Consider the following 14,899-nt stretch of genomic DNA (forward strand, 5'->3'; position numbering starts at 1 on the left):
TGCTCAGATAAGACACTGGATCACTACATATGCTTTACTCTTTCTTTTGTTGTTGGTGTTTAGCCACTAGTGAAAGTGAAAGTCACTCAGTTGTGTCTAACTCTGCGACCCCATGGACTATACAGTCCATGGAATTCTCCAGGCCAGAATGCTGGAGTTGGTACCCTTTCCCTTCTCCAGGGGTCCTTCTCAACCCAGGGGTTGAACCCAGGTGTCCCACATTGCAGGCATATTCTTTACCAGCTGAGCCACCAGGGAAGCCCAAGAATACTAGAGTACATAGCCTATTCCTTCAGTGGATATTCCCAACCCAGGAATCGAACCGGGGCCTCCTGCATTGCAGGTGCATTCTTTACCAACTGAGCTATCAGGGAAGCCCAACTAGGTCGTGTCTGACTCTTTGCAACCCTATAGACTGTAGCCTACTAGGCTCCTCTGTCCATGGGATTTCCCAGGCAAAAATACTGGAGTGGGTTGCCATTCCCTTCTCCAGGGGACCTTCCCAACCCAAGGATCAAACTCTCATCTCCTGCCTTGGCAGGCAGATTCTTTACCCCTGGGCCACCTTGGAAGCCCATACTCTTTCTTTCACCTTTGTGTTTCTAATGATCCAAGTCATTCATGACTGCAAACTCCATGAAAGTTCAAATATTGTAGAAAAAACAAAAATTCTCTTGACTCACATACGATCGCACTGCCTTCCCTCAGGGAAATCGTTGGTTTCAGTTTGTTTTGCAAGTTAAGGGACTTTTTGGTATGCAAGTGATATAAGAATAGACATATAAAAAATGCATAGTGTTGTTTTATGTGGGTTTTTTGTAAAAAAAACAAAATGTGTGTTTTGTATGCATGTTTCAACATTGAAGTATGATATGCATAAAGAAAAGGGAACATAGGCTAAGTGCATTGCTTGAATTTTCACAAACTGAACACACATATAATCGACATTCATATTGAAAACCATTATTATTGCCCCAGCACCCTCTTTTGTGCCCTTTTCTTGTCAATAAACTCCCCAAAACGGCAACTATTGTGACTTATATCAGTGTATATGAGTTTTGCATGCTTTTGTACTTTATATAAGTTGAAGCATACAGTGTATTAGTTTTGTGTGGCTGCTGTCACAAATGACCACAAATTCCACAGCTTAAAACAACACAAAACTATCATCTCACAGCTTCTCTAGGTCGAACATCCAGACACAGTGTGGCTGGATCCTCTGCTCAGGGCCTCCCAGGGATGAAATCAAAGTGTCCACCAGGAATTGGGTCTCTTCTGGTGCTGGGTTCATCTTCCAAGTTTACCAATTGTTGGTAGAATTGATTTCCTTGTGGTTGTAGGACTGAGGTCCTCATTTTCCTGATGGCTCTTGATTGGGGGTCATTCTCAGCAACTAGAAGCCACTCACATTCCTTGTCACAAGGCTTCTTCCACCTTTAAGTCAGCAACAGAGAACTTTTTTCATGTCAGTCCCCCTTATGCTTTAACTCTGACTTCCTCTTCTGCCAGCAGTTAAAGAACATTCTGTGCTTTGGAAGAACTCATTTGACCAGGTTGGGCCTCACCTGGATAATCTCCCTATCTTAAGGGTCACTGCTTTGGGACTGTAAATCTGTAAAACTTCTTTACAGTAGTACCTAGATTAGTGTTTGAATAACTAGGGACATATTTGTGCCCACTGGGCTCCAGGAATCTTAGAGGAGATTCTGCCCACCATATGCACTATGTCCTCTTTGATGTCCAGCTTCTTTCACTCAACATTGTGTGTGTAAGGTTCATCCATATTGTGAGGATCAGATCTTTTGGTGAACATGTATACATATAGAACTAAACACTTTTTGCTATAAGATAGTAAAGTTTTTGACTTTTTGTTACCACAAAATAATCCAGCCTATCCTAACTGATGCAGCAATCTAAAAATGGAATTGCTATGACCAAAGGTGATAGAGCTTTCCTGGTGGCTCAGACAGTAAAGAAGCCACCTGCAATGTAGGAGACCCAGGTTCGATCCCAAGGTCAGGAAGATCCCCTGGAGAAGGGAATGACTACCCACTCCAGTATTCTTGCCTGGAGAAGTCCATGGACAGAGGAGGGTGATAGATGCTGCCATATTGCCCTCCAATAAGGCAACATCCTGGATATTGAACAACAGCATCTTGCCGCATCCTTACTGACAAATGTTATGACAGAAGCCTGTGTGTGTAAATGAACTATGACCAATCTGAGCTTTATTTTGTATGCCTATAAAATAAGGATTTTACCCTAAGGATCCAGGAGTACAAACCTAACTCCCCGCCTGTCTGAACCACTAACATCACTACCAAGGACTGTGCATGTCCCTTACTGTGCTCTGTTTTTTTTGTTTCATGGAATTTATCACTCCCAAATATTCCATATATTTACTAATTTAGGATGTTTATTGTTTGCTTTCTATGTCTACTCACTAGGATATGAGCTTCTGCATGGGGGGGCGGGGTGAAATCTCTGTTAGGTTGTTGTTAGATCCCAGAGGCCTAGAAAATTCCCTGACACACAGCAGGTGTTTAAAAATATTGGTTAAGTGAACACATAAATATTAACTCAATATATGAACTTGAGGTTATTATTATCCATAATTGTAGGTTATTTTACAGTAATAGTCATCATATTTTCTAAATCAATTAGGCCACTGCTTTAAGAAAGTATTTTCTGTGTTGAAATGTGGGAAATGATTTAACTATGCATTTGTAGCCATTTAATCTACTTTGTCCTTCTTCTACCTTGTTTTTAAATTTTACTTTATGCAGTTGTCAAGAAATTTTTTAGAATATCCTAAACTCTTTCTGGTTATGCTTATAAAATTGAGACTACTAAAGAAAACCAGAGATTTAAAGATCCTCTCTTCCTAGAGCATTCTACCATACCAAAACAATAAATATTTGTCCCTGCAAATTCTGTCCTGAAATATCTTCCCTTCTCACTGCAACTGATCAGTATGCTGCTTTTCCTTCAAGATCAGAATCAGTGAGGGTCCAGAGCAGAGCTGTCAAAAAGAACTTTCTGCAACGATGGAGATATCCTTCATCTGCCCTCCCCCAAATCCTAGCTGCTAGCTACCTGTGGCTTCCGAACCCTTGAAATGTGACTGTGACCGAGAAATTAATTTGTAATCAAACTTAATAATAAGGCATTTTTATTCACTTTAATCTTAAGTAATTTAAATGACCACAGGTGAATAGTGGCTATCATATTGGACAGTACAGCCCTAGAAAAAAGAGATGGAAGAATGGAATCCATTTTTGATCCTTTGATTATGGCAGCCAGAGGGATCCTGAGACTCAAAGGTGAGAGAAAAAGTGCCGGGTCCCTTTGTTCACAACTCCTTCCCCCAAGTGATGGAGAATAAGCAACAGAGTGCTCTCACCTTCTCTCCTCAGATAGAAGAGCTTGGGCAGGGGGACAGAAGGATTCATGCTCTTGTAGTCATTGAACATCACCTAAAGTTGTTCCTTCATGTGGTCATTGGCTTAAGTTGTGTCTACACAGGCCCAGTGACTCAAGCTGGAACTCTGAATGTGAAATGACCATTTGGAGACAAGGATTTCACAGCTCACACACAGTTCCCCTGGTCACACTATGCTTTGTGCAGCTCACCCTGGGGGCACTGGCAGAGGCACTCAGTCCATCTGCTGGAAGATTGGACACTTCAAAAGAGGTGGTAATTACTGAAGCAGGTAATGGATTATAAGGAAGTAAAGTCTAGATACATCACCCAGTAAAGAAAATAACCATAACTAAGCTTTTAAAGGAGCAAAGAAAAGAATATTACCTACTTTGAGCTACTTCTTGGAGCAGAGGATATTTGGCTCTACTGTGATGTTATGAAATTAATTTGAGGTTGAGAAACTGTAATATATTACAGCTATCAGTCTCTCTGGATGGTTTTACAATCAACATGTAAGATATGAAAAAAGAAAGATGCCAATAACATATTAATGTGGTATTTGGTGTTCAATCTTCTTTATGCAGCAGAATATTACAGCTGAGCAAAAAATGATCAAAAAGTTAGTTCTCTTTTATACAAAGAAACAGAAGGAGGAAAGTTGAACTTTAAATTATCCCATCTGTCTCTTTCCATTGATTGAGTCTTCCTCATTAAGATAAATTTCGAGCTAGAATATCATTATCTTTTGAGTTCTCCAGAAAGTATGCCTTTCAGCTACCTTGGTTTCTTTCTTTTTCTTTCCTGATTTTTTTCTTTTCCTTTTTTCCCCCTATATTGGCAGCTTCTAAGGAAGAATTATCCCATTGTGTATGTCTCAAATTTCTTATTCGAGTTCTTCTGGAAATATATGTATGGTTAGCTTAACACCTGACACCCACCTCATAGATGCACCCAAGCGAAGTCAGACATCTGCCATGTTGGCACAAGAAGGGTGTGTGACTTCTCTCAGACAGAAGAGAACCCAAACTCAGCTCTACCATAAACTAGCTGTGGGATCTTGGGGGAGTCATTTACCCTGCTTCTCGGCTTCTTCATCTGTCGAAAGGGAGACACCAGTGAAGAGGACAGAATGGCTGAGTGAGCTTGCTTTTTGACTTCTGGCTGGTTCTGACTCGCTTCTTCTGACAGATACCACATGGCTCTGCTCAGTGGCTTAGTTCTGTCCCTCTCCAACAACCAATGCTGATGTGATGTGGACATTCTTGGTAACTGGTAGATAGCAAGTGCTCACTGGGCATGAATTCATCCCCCACTCCTTTCCCACATTCTTAGCCAAGCAGCTAGTGCTGCATGTTCATCAGAGGCCACTTGTTCTCCCCCTACCCTTCATTGCCAGGGATAAAAGCAGGAAGCACTCATGATGACAACATGCTTATGAGGATAACAAGGCCCAAATGGACCCTGTGAATAAGTAGAAGAGCAGAAGTTCCTGTTCAGTTTCCTCCCCCTACTCCCCATCCCTACAACCCTGAGGGTCCATCTACTTCCCTATTTGTGGGCTCAGTATCCTCCCCAAACCCGCCTTCAGACCCTTCATTAAACTAAAGTGTGGGTGAGTGAGAACTCTCCTTGTTCCACGGACATTTCCACGTGGATCAGAATCTCCAGTTAAAATGGATTGTTCTCTGAGTACAAAATCTTAGGCATGAAGCTGGGGGAGAATATCCTCCGTTTCAAAAGCCTTTTCTGGAGTTCTGGAAACAAGGCCATATAATTTCATGCCCACAGGGGTGAGCCAACACCACAAGGCCTTCTTGAACAGCAAAAGGACCAACTATTTTCCCAGTGGAGATTGCCCAAGTCCTGATCCGCAAGAAAGGAATCCTATTAGGTCCCCATCAGTTTGAACAAGAGGGGTCAGCAGAGAGCAGTTGGCCAGAGCCCCAGGAGCTAAAAAAAAAAAAAAAGCTGCCTTCCGAAGGATTGATGCGTTTGAACTGTGGTGTTGGAGAAGACTCTTGAGGGTCCCTTGGACTGCAAGGAGATCCAACCAGTCCATTCTGAAGGAGATCAACCCTGGGATTACTTTGGAAGGAATGATGCTAAAGCTGAAGCTCCAGTACTTTGGACACCTCATGCAAAGAGTTGACTCATTGGAAAAGACTCTGATGCTGGGAGAGATTAGGGGCAGGAGGAGAAGGGGATGACAGAGGATGAGATGGCTGGATGGCATCACAGACTCGAAGGACGTGAGTCTGAGTGAATTCCAGGAGATGGTGATGGACAGGGGGTGATGGACAGGGAGTCCTGGCATGCTGTGATTCATGGGGTCGCAAAGAGTCGGACACGACTAAGCGACTGAACTGAACTGAACTGGAGAGAGATTTGTGAGGAGGCAGGTTGGAAATGAGTGAGGTTGATGTCAAGAGAACAAACAGTACGGGGAAGGAGGGTGACTAGGTCTAGGCTTCAACAGACACCATTGTGGCTGGAACTAGAGAATAACGAAGGCATCTGAATCTCCATAGAAAGTCTCTGGAGTGAAAGTGAAAGTCGCTCAGTCCTGTCTGACTCTGAGACTCCATGGACTGTAGTCCATGGAATTCTCCAGGCCAGAATACTGGTGTGGGTAGCCTTTCCCTTCTCAACCCAGGGATTGAACCCAGGTGTCTCACATTGCAGGCGGATTTCTTTACCAGCTGAGTCACAAGGGAAGCCCAAGAATACTGGAGCGGGTAGCCTATCCCTTCTCCAGCAGATCTTCCCAACCCAGGAATCGAACCAGGGTCTCCTGCATTGCAGGCGCATTCTATACCGATTGAGCAATCAGGGAAGCCCAAAAGAAAGTCTCTAGGGAGAAAGCAAAAGATTCTTCAAGAGATTAGAGCAGCCCTTCTCAACCCTTTGTGGGTTGAGAAATATGATGAACTCTAAAGGTCTTCTCTGGAGAAAAGTCAATGTGGATTTTATAATCAAACTCAAGAAGTGTTGAGCTTCCTGAACAAACCCATGCATGGACTGCAGGTCCAAAATGAATATAGGTGCTCTGAGACAGTAAAAGCAAGGCCATCCTGTCACTTGGGTTTTTATCCTCTCAGATGTGTAAGTCTGGGCTGCCCACTCAGGAAGGGGCCCAGGCCTGTCTTCAGAGGTACTTGCATTTCTATTAATTCTAAACAATCCCAAAGCATCCTTGGACTCGAGTTTATTAAGGATTCGTATATAAGATTTGAGGGTTTCTTTGCTATTCTCTACCTCCATCCACTAGCTAACACGTTGAAATAATCCTAAGTGCCAAAGACTTTGTGTTTCTTACCTAAATATGGCCTCAAATCAATGAACTCTTCTCATCTTCACTTTACAGTGAAGTAAAGTGAAGTGAAATCATTCACCCAGGTTCACACAGCCAGCCAGTCCTAGAGCTGGGATAGGCATCCATCTAACACACTCTGAGCCTGAAGTCTGGGTCATTACCCATGCTGCTGACCAGACCCAGCTCAGGCTTCAGAGTTTTTAGAAGAACATTTCAACATTCTTCTAGGAGGAACCTTGTTCAGAAGGTTGGTTTTGAGTCTTTGTTTTTCTGATGGATGGTGAAGATCCCAGTCTCTGGGATCCTTATCTGATATGTGGTTAAGCAGGTAAGACACCCACCCAGGGTGGGTGGGGGAAAACGGGAGGCCCTGTGATGCTTGCTTTCTTGACACCCTCAGTTCATGTGTTGCTTCAAACACTGGACATCCTCCCATAACTGCACAGCTTTGCCGAGGCAAAAACATTCCTGCTCCAGAAATGCGTACAGCCTGTGGAATTTTGTAGATAGAAGTTGTTTATTAATAATTCCTTTTTATTGTTATGTTCTCTTAGATTTTACTTGATAAAATATATCTGTGGAAAGAGGGGATATGTTTTAGGGAAAAAAAAAAAGAGTGTCCAACTGCGCCGGCTGCTTCCTCCCCACTTAAGGACGGAGGTTTGACTCACTCCCCTGATTATGAGAAAGGTAGTGGTGAGACATAGGTTCCATGCCTGCTGGGATAGTTGGCCTGTAAAAAAAAAAAATCAGTTCCATTAAATAGTTTTTTTTTTTTTTTTTAAGTCACGTTTGTTAACTTACTTTGTGAACAACCACATGGAACATAAAATAGATATGATCACAAAGAGTGGGCATTTTAGAGAATAATGAAGTCAGTGCATCATATAAATAACACATTCCTGTGGATTAATTTAACTTGTCTTTATAGCAAAATCACAGCTACCTTCCATACTGTTCAGTCTACAGTCATCTTAGATGTATGGGGCTTTTCACCAGCTTTATAAATAAATTGAATCAAAGCCTCCAATGAGAAAATGAAAAATAATTTAAAATGATGTTTTTCTCAACCCCCCTGCAATGGCATGGCATTATGGCTGATAGCCATGAAAATATTCAATGTGCTGAGTTTTGCTCCATTTCCCATATTAAAGCACATTTGGAAAAGATGTTTATTTACTTCTTCCAGCTACCTGGATTAATGAGAGTGTCCAGCCAACCACTCTCTGCTATTTTAGCTCTGTTATTCTTTTTCCAGGAGGAAAAGAAATTTTAATTAACATGATTTCTCCACATGCTTCTGAAGGGTATGGTGACACACTCTGCTCTGGCATGCAATATTCAATACAGGTAAAGCATTTATCTGTAGAAGGAGGTTTCTTCTGACAAAACAGCACAGTCCTCAAGAGGAGGTGGAAGATGAGCAAGATAAATGGAAGAGAAGAAGAAGAGATGATGATGAAGGATGCAGGAGAAAATTCTTAAGAGTGGAGGAAAGCCCTGGTATTGAACTTTGAATGGATTGAGTTGAAATGCAAAAGCAAATGAGTCATTAATTACGCACAAGAGATGAAGTTTTCAACCAGAAGATGCTGAGTTATCTTAAAGGGGCAAAGTTTAGTAATGTGCTCCTCGGTGGAAATGACGACTCACAAGCAGGTTGACATCTGTTACAGAGACATAAAGTTACAATTTTGCACAAATGAGTTACATGAAATCATAAATCTGCTTGAAGGCCCTGACTCCCACAAAATTTCCGAGTGGTATCAAAATGCTTGCATGACCTTTGGGAGGTTCCGCTTAATCTATAGCTGAACTCTAGGGAATCGTGGTTTCACAATACATTATCAGCTGCGACATGAAAGGAAATGTTCCCTGGCCAAATAAAAGCAGGAAAAGCTGAGTTAAATAAAATAAATAGAGACTTGTAATGGCAAGGCTTCTTCAAGTTTTTAGTGCTAATTGGCCTGCATACGCCTCCCATGGAGGGATATAGCACATTATAATTTCCCAAACATTCTTGTCAGTGAGTGTGTTGTTCACAAATGCCTATGAATATCTCATTGATCTAGCATTCCCTTGAGGAAGTTTGGGAACTATAGCTTAATCATCTAAGGTGCTTCCTCAGGTAACTATGGAGAAGGTGATGGCAGCCCACTCCAGTACTCTTGCCTGGAAAATCCCATGGATGGAGGAGCCTGGTAGGCTGCAGTCCATGGGGTCACAAAGAGTCGGACACGACCGAGCGACTTCACTTTCACTTTTCACTTTCATGCATTGGAGAAGGAAATGGCAACCCACTCCAGTGTTCTTGCCTGGAGAATCCCAGGAACGGGGGAGCCTGGTGGGCTGCCGTCTATGGGGTTGCACAGAGCTGGACACGACTGAAGCGACTTAGCAGCAGCAGCAGCAGCAGGTAACTAGGATATGGAAAAGATGGGAGTCCCTAAAGGATGGACAAAGGAATGTCAAACACAGACTTGCCTTTCTTAAGTTTGTCCTTGACTGGTCATGGTAGGAACCCACTTCTTAGTTTCTTTGAAGGTGGTGGACCAACCTCTGGGCTGCACATAACTAAAATCTCCTTAGCTGGTCTAGCTATAAACACAGATTATGTTGGCTGTAGTCCTATACTTCTAGAATGAATTCAGAGGGCTAACAGCTGGGTCCTCCAAACTAGCAGGAGACCCCAGCCTGATGGCTGAAGGCTGAAGCCTGAGTTTGTCATAGCTTCGAGGCATTTCACCAATAATTGATGATTGGTGGGACTGAGGGAAAGGGTAACAACAGAGCCAGTGAAAACACTAGAAAGGATTCATCAGTTCTGCAGTAAAGGGACATGGTTGTTGGTATATTTTATTTTTACCATAAGAATGATGGCCAGGTTCAAGAATTTCAAGAGTTCCAGGTGTTGGCTGAGAGATCAAAAGAAGAGTCTTGCCATTTCACACTTCCATGACCTTAAATCACCCACATATTATCTGGAAACTGACATTTACTCCAAAGCCCTTTGATTGTGCCTTTCAGTGAATGTAAAATGTCATGCTTTCCTGGAGCAATTAAGTTTCTGCCAAAATGCCAAAAGATGGGAAGTTTGGTAATGGGAGTGTTAGGTTAGTGAAATGTAATCTTTCTGTCTTACTTCTGAAGCTCTCTGATGGTTCCCATGTAATTGTCTTTGACATTTAATTGAAAGCACCATGTTTTTTTTACTAAGCAACCCATTTGAGCCCTTGATGGTCACTTAAGACCTACTTCACTGCCATCTGGCACTCTTCCAAAGCCAAGATTATGTAGTGAATGCAAGGTTCAGCTCCGTCTGCTGCAGTCATGTATTGATCTTGTGGTTCTTGAGGGAAATGGTATCTTATTCAGATTTTCAAGTTCTATCTTATAATGAAGATCCTTTGGCTTCCCATGGTTTTGTAGCTGTGAAATCAATTACGACTTCAGTAGCACTGACAATGTACTATATTTGTGAAAAGAAAATTGAAAAATTATTACCTGATGGATGAGAAGTGGTTTTGACATTTACAAACAGAAAATGCTTCTCCATATCTCTCCTAAATGATGTCTGATGTTGACATTAGCATTTATGTAATTCATCCAGTTGTAGAAACCATTGTGTGCTAATTCTTAACAGCAATAAAACCTATTACAATGGGGAATAATAGTCCTTCAAAAGGCTTCGTTCCAGCCTCCTTCTTCTAGGCCCATCATATCAACTCCATAATTAACTTATTTTGCTGTAATTCTGATTCAGCAAAGGCATAATGCTGTGGAGGAAGACATAATGAGGCACCTCAAATAAAGGCTGAAGTGGATGGGGCAACAAACAGGTCTTCGTTGAAAGGTTTGTATTCACTCAGGAAAGCTTTCATGAGCAAGATTTGAGATCAAAAGGCATAAGCTTTTAAAATATTTTTGTAATGAGGGCCAAGTTTTCTCTTAATTATCCAAAGGCAATTTTGATAAAGAGGTCAACAAAGTGTAGGGTTTAGATTTGGGGTAAACTTAACAGAAAATTCTAGTCTGCCTACCTGTGATGAGACCAGAGGAAAATTTCATCATACCTCGGTACTCCATTTCCCCACAGTGGTTGGCATTGGAAGGCTGAAAACAAAAAGGTTCAACATTTCTGTAGGTGGAAGTGAGTGGACATGTAAGTTACTGACCAGGGTTCTTGGACTCCTTAATCAATAGAAATTGACTAGAGGCCAGACAAATTCAGGCAAGGTTTTATTGATGCCCCTGCTGCAATAGGAGGGAGTAAGAAGAGGTCCCTTGCTTCCTCACTCGCCAAGGTGGGGCAACCTTGTTCTCACCTTGTTCCCATTATATGGGGTGAGGGTAGGGGTGTGTCTAGGGATCAGGCCAGAGGGGGTGGCTTAGGTGGTTTGCCCACCTCTTTGGTGAATTGATGCTTTTGAACTATGGTGTTGGAGAAGACTCTTGAGAGTCCCTTGGACTGCAAGGAGATCCAACCAGTCCATTCTAAAGGAGATCAGGCCTGGGTGTTCTTTGGAAGGAATGATGCTAAAGCTGAAACTCCAGTACTTTGGCCACCTCATGTGAAGAGTTGACTCATTGGAAAAGACTCTGATGCTGGGAGGGATTGGGGGCAGGAGGAGACACGGAAGACAGAGCATGAGATGGCTGGATGGCATCACCAACGCAATGGACGTGAGTTTGAGTGAACTCTGGGAGTTGGTGATGGACAGGGAGGCCTGGCATGCTGCGATTCATGGGGTCCCAAAGAGTCGGACACGCCTGAGCGACTGAACTGAACTGAACCGAACTGAACTTGGTGGTATTGAGTGCAGGGGGCATGTGGTGTCCTGTTTTTTCTCCCAGCTCTTCAAAAGTGAAAATTAAGCTTTTTGGTCTCTTTGTGTCTTTTTGTCCAGAATTTGTCCCAGCTGCACAGGCACACAGTTATTTTTAGCCCCTTATATTTTATTTGTATTTTGTTGCTTGAGGAGACGTTTGTCCAGGTGCAAGCATTGCAACTCTGCAGCGAAAGGTCCCAGGTCCCAACCTGTCTGATTTAGGAGCTATCTGTCCATGGAAGAGACCTGGGCAGCAGGATTATACCCACTAGGTCAATCAGAAGAGTAGGGTGGTCCCTGCCCACCGAGCTTGCCAGAGCATGTCCACACAGGAAAAGCCAGCAGCAGCTCCAGAGAGAGAGAGCCCTGGGGGTTGTTGCCAAGGTCCCATCTTTTGCTCTGGGTACTAGATTGACAAGGGTCACCTTGCCAAGTTGAGCATTTAGGTGACAGGAGTAGTACATGCAAAAGAAAAGAACTGTGAAAAAGCATGTTGTGGAAGTACTAAAAGAAGTTCAGGGAGGCAAAGCGTATGGGCCACATAGGTCCCATCAGCAGCCTGGGACCATATTTTAAAGAGCTTTCTATGCCATACAGAGTTTGCACGTGATTTTGGAGAAAGATACTGCTAAGGGCAGAGGACAGTGTATTCATGAGGAAAGGTTGCCAGGATGTCCTTCTTCCTCTTCTCTCCCTGGGATCCCATTTCATCAATATGGATTAGCTCAAACACCAGCGCTACACAATGTCTCTGAGACTCTCTGACCAATTGCACCACTACACACATACACACACACAGCTACACACATGACACAGAGAATACTTCCTCCTCAATACTCCCATTTCACCTCTTAATTGCTTTCATCCTGGCACCTAGCAGGATTTAGTGAATGAACTTATATATTATGTCTGCTTCTTCAACTAGAACATGCCATCTGATCAAGAGCAGAAAATGCGGGGTGGTTTTTTTTTTTTTTTTCTTTTGGTTGGTTGGTTTAAGCACCATCATTCCAGAGACTGGATGCACCTACTTCTATTTGAATGTGGTTTCCTCAGGTTGATTTCTTTTTTAAAAAAAAATTATTTATTTACTTTAATTGGAGGCTAATTACTTTACAATATTGTGGTGATTTTTGCCATACATTGACATGAATCAGCCACAGGTACTAGAACTCTGTCCCGAATCCCTCTCCCACCTCCCTCCCCATCTCATCCCTCTGGGTTGTCCCAGTGCACTGGCTTCGATGCCCTGTTTCATGCATCAAACTTGGACTGTGCATTGAACCTGGACTGTGAAATGCATCTATTTCTCATATGGTAATATATATGTTTCAATGCTATTCTCTCAAATCATCCCACCCTCACCTTCTCCTGCAGAGTCCAAAAGTCTATTCTTTACATCGGTGCCTCTTCTGCTGTCTTGCATATAGGGTCATCGTTACCATCTTTCTAAATTCCATATATATGTGTTAATATACTATATTGGTGTTTTTCTTTCTGACTTAATTCATTCTGTATAATTGGCTCCAGTTTCATCCACCACATTACAACTGATTCAAATGTATTCTTTTTAATGGCTGAGTAATACTCCATTGTGTACATGTACCACAGCTTTCTTATCCATTCATCTGCTGATGGACATCTAGGTTGCTTTCATGTCCTGGTTATTGTAAACAGTGCTGTGATGAACATTGGGGTACACCCAGAAGTAGGACTGCTGGGTCATATGGCAGTTCTATTTCCAGTTTTTCAAGGAATCTCCACTCTGTTCTCCATAGTGGTTTTACTAGTTTGCATTCCCACCAACAGTGTAAGAGGGTTCCCTTTTCACCACACTCTCTGTAGAATTTATTATTTGTAGACTTTTTGATAGCAGTCATTCTGACCAGCGTGAGATGGTACCTCATTGTGGTTTTGATTTGCATTTCTCTGATAAGGAGTGATGTTGAGCATCTTTTGATGTGTTTGTTAGCCATCTGTATGTCTTCTTTGGAGAAATGTCTGTTTAGTTCTTTGGCCCATTTTTTGATTGGGTCATTTATTTTTCTGGTATTGAGCTGCATGAGATGCTTGTATAGTTTGGAGATTAATTCTTTGCCAGTTGTTTTTTTTTTTAACTTTTTATTTTTACTTTATTTTACTTTATAATACTGTATTGGTTTTGCCATACATTGACATGAATCCACCACGGGTGTACATGCGATCCCAAATGTTTGCTGTTATTTTCTCCTATTCTGAAGGCTGCCTTTTCACCTTGCTTATAGTTTCCTTCATTATGCAAAAGCTTTTAAGTTTAATTAGGTCCCACTTGTTTATTTTTGCTGTTATTTCCATTACTCTGGGAGGTGGGTCATAGAGGATCTTGCTATGATATATGTTAGAGGGTGTTCTGCCTGCATTTTCCTCTAGGAGCTTTATAGTTTTTGGTCTTACATTTAGATCTTTAATCCATTTTGAGTTTATTTTTGTGTATGGTTTTAGAAAGTGTCCTAGTTTCATTCTTCTACAAGTGGTTGACCAGTTTTCCCAGCACCACTTGTTAAAGAGATTGTCTTTTCTCCATTGTATATTTTTGCCTCTTTTGTGAAAGATAAGGCATCCATAGGTGTGTGGATTCATCTCTGGGCTTTCTGTTTGGTTCCATTGATCTATGTTTCTGCCAGTACCATACTGTCTTGAAGACTGTAGCTTTGTAGTATAGTCTGAAGTCAGACAGGTTGATTTCTCCAGTTCCATTCTTCTTTCTCAAGATTGCTTTGAATGTTCAAGGTTTTTTGTGTTTCCATACAAATTGTGAAATTATTTGTTCTAGTTCTGTAAAAAATACCATTGGTAGCTTGATAGGGATTACATTGAATCTATAAATTGCTTTGGGTAGTATACTCATTTTCACTATATTGCTTCTTGGACTTTTGGCTAAGATCAAGTGTAGTATCTGTCTTCAGGGTGACTTCTGTTTGACCCAGCAGGAAAAAAAACTTCTTCTCTGAGCCCCTGTATCTGGTGGGAATCCTCTGAAGGATAGCTTGAGGCAAGGATGTGGTGTCTCCTAATGGACTGGTAGGGTATGGGAGTGAAGGCAGGAAGTCACAGGGTTGGGATCTCAGGGCAGGTCCACCAAGTAGGGTGACTCAATTACCTCCCATGGGGCACTCCAGAGAGCTGGCCTTTCCCTGGCAGAGAGGTGGGCAGGGGGTGGTGAGGGACATAAAATCCATGCATTTTTGGATCTCTGGGTGTGCATTCACAGAGGTAGATGGAAGGAGAACATAAAATGGGTAGGACAAGGCTACTGTCTGCTGAAGCTCTCTCTGCAGGTGCCACAGAAAATGT

General features: G+C 42.2%; 1 pseudogene; it reads left to right on the plus strand.

Moving 5' to 3' along the window:
* The first annotated feature begins 14,462 nt into the window (after nt 1-14,462).
* LOC138072067 (U2 spliceosomal RNA) lies at nt 14,463-14,562 on the plus strand (annotated as a pseudogene).
* The last annotated feature ends 337 nt before the right edge of the window (nt 14,563-14,899 follow it).

This window comes from Capricornis sumatraensis, chromosome X, assembly GCF_032405125.1.
Source record: "Capricornis sumatraensis isolate serow.1 chromosome X, serow.2, whole genome shotgun sequence".
Taxonomy (NCBI): domain Eukaryota; kingdom Metazoa; phylum Chordata; class Mammalia; order Artiodactyla; family Bovidae; genus Capricornis; species Capricornis sumatraensis.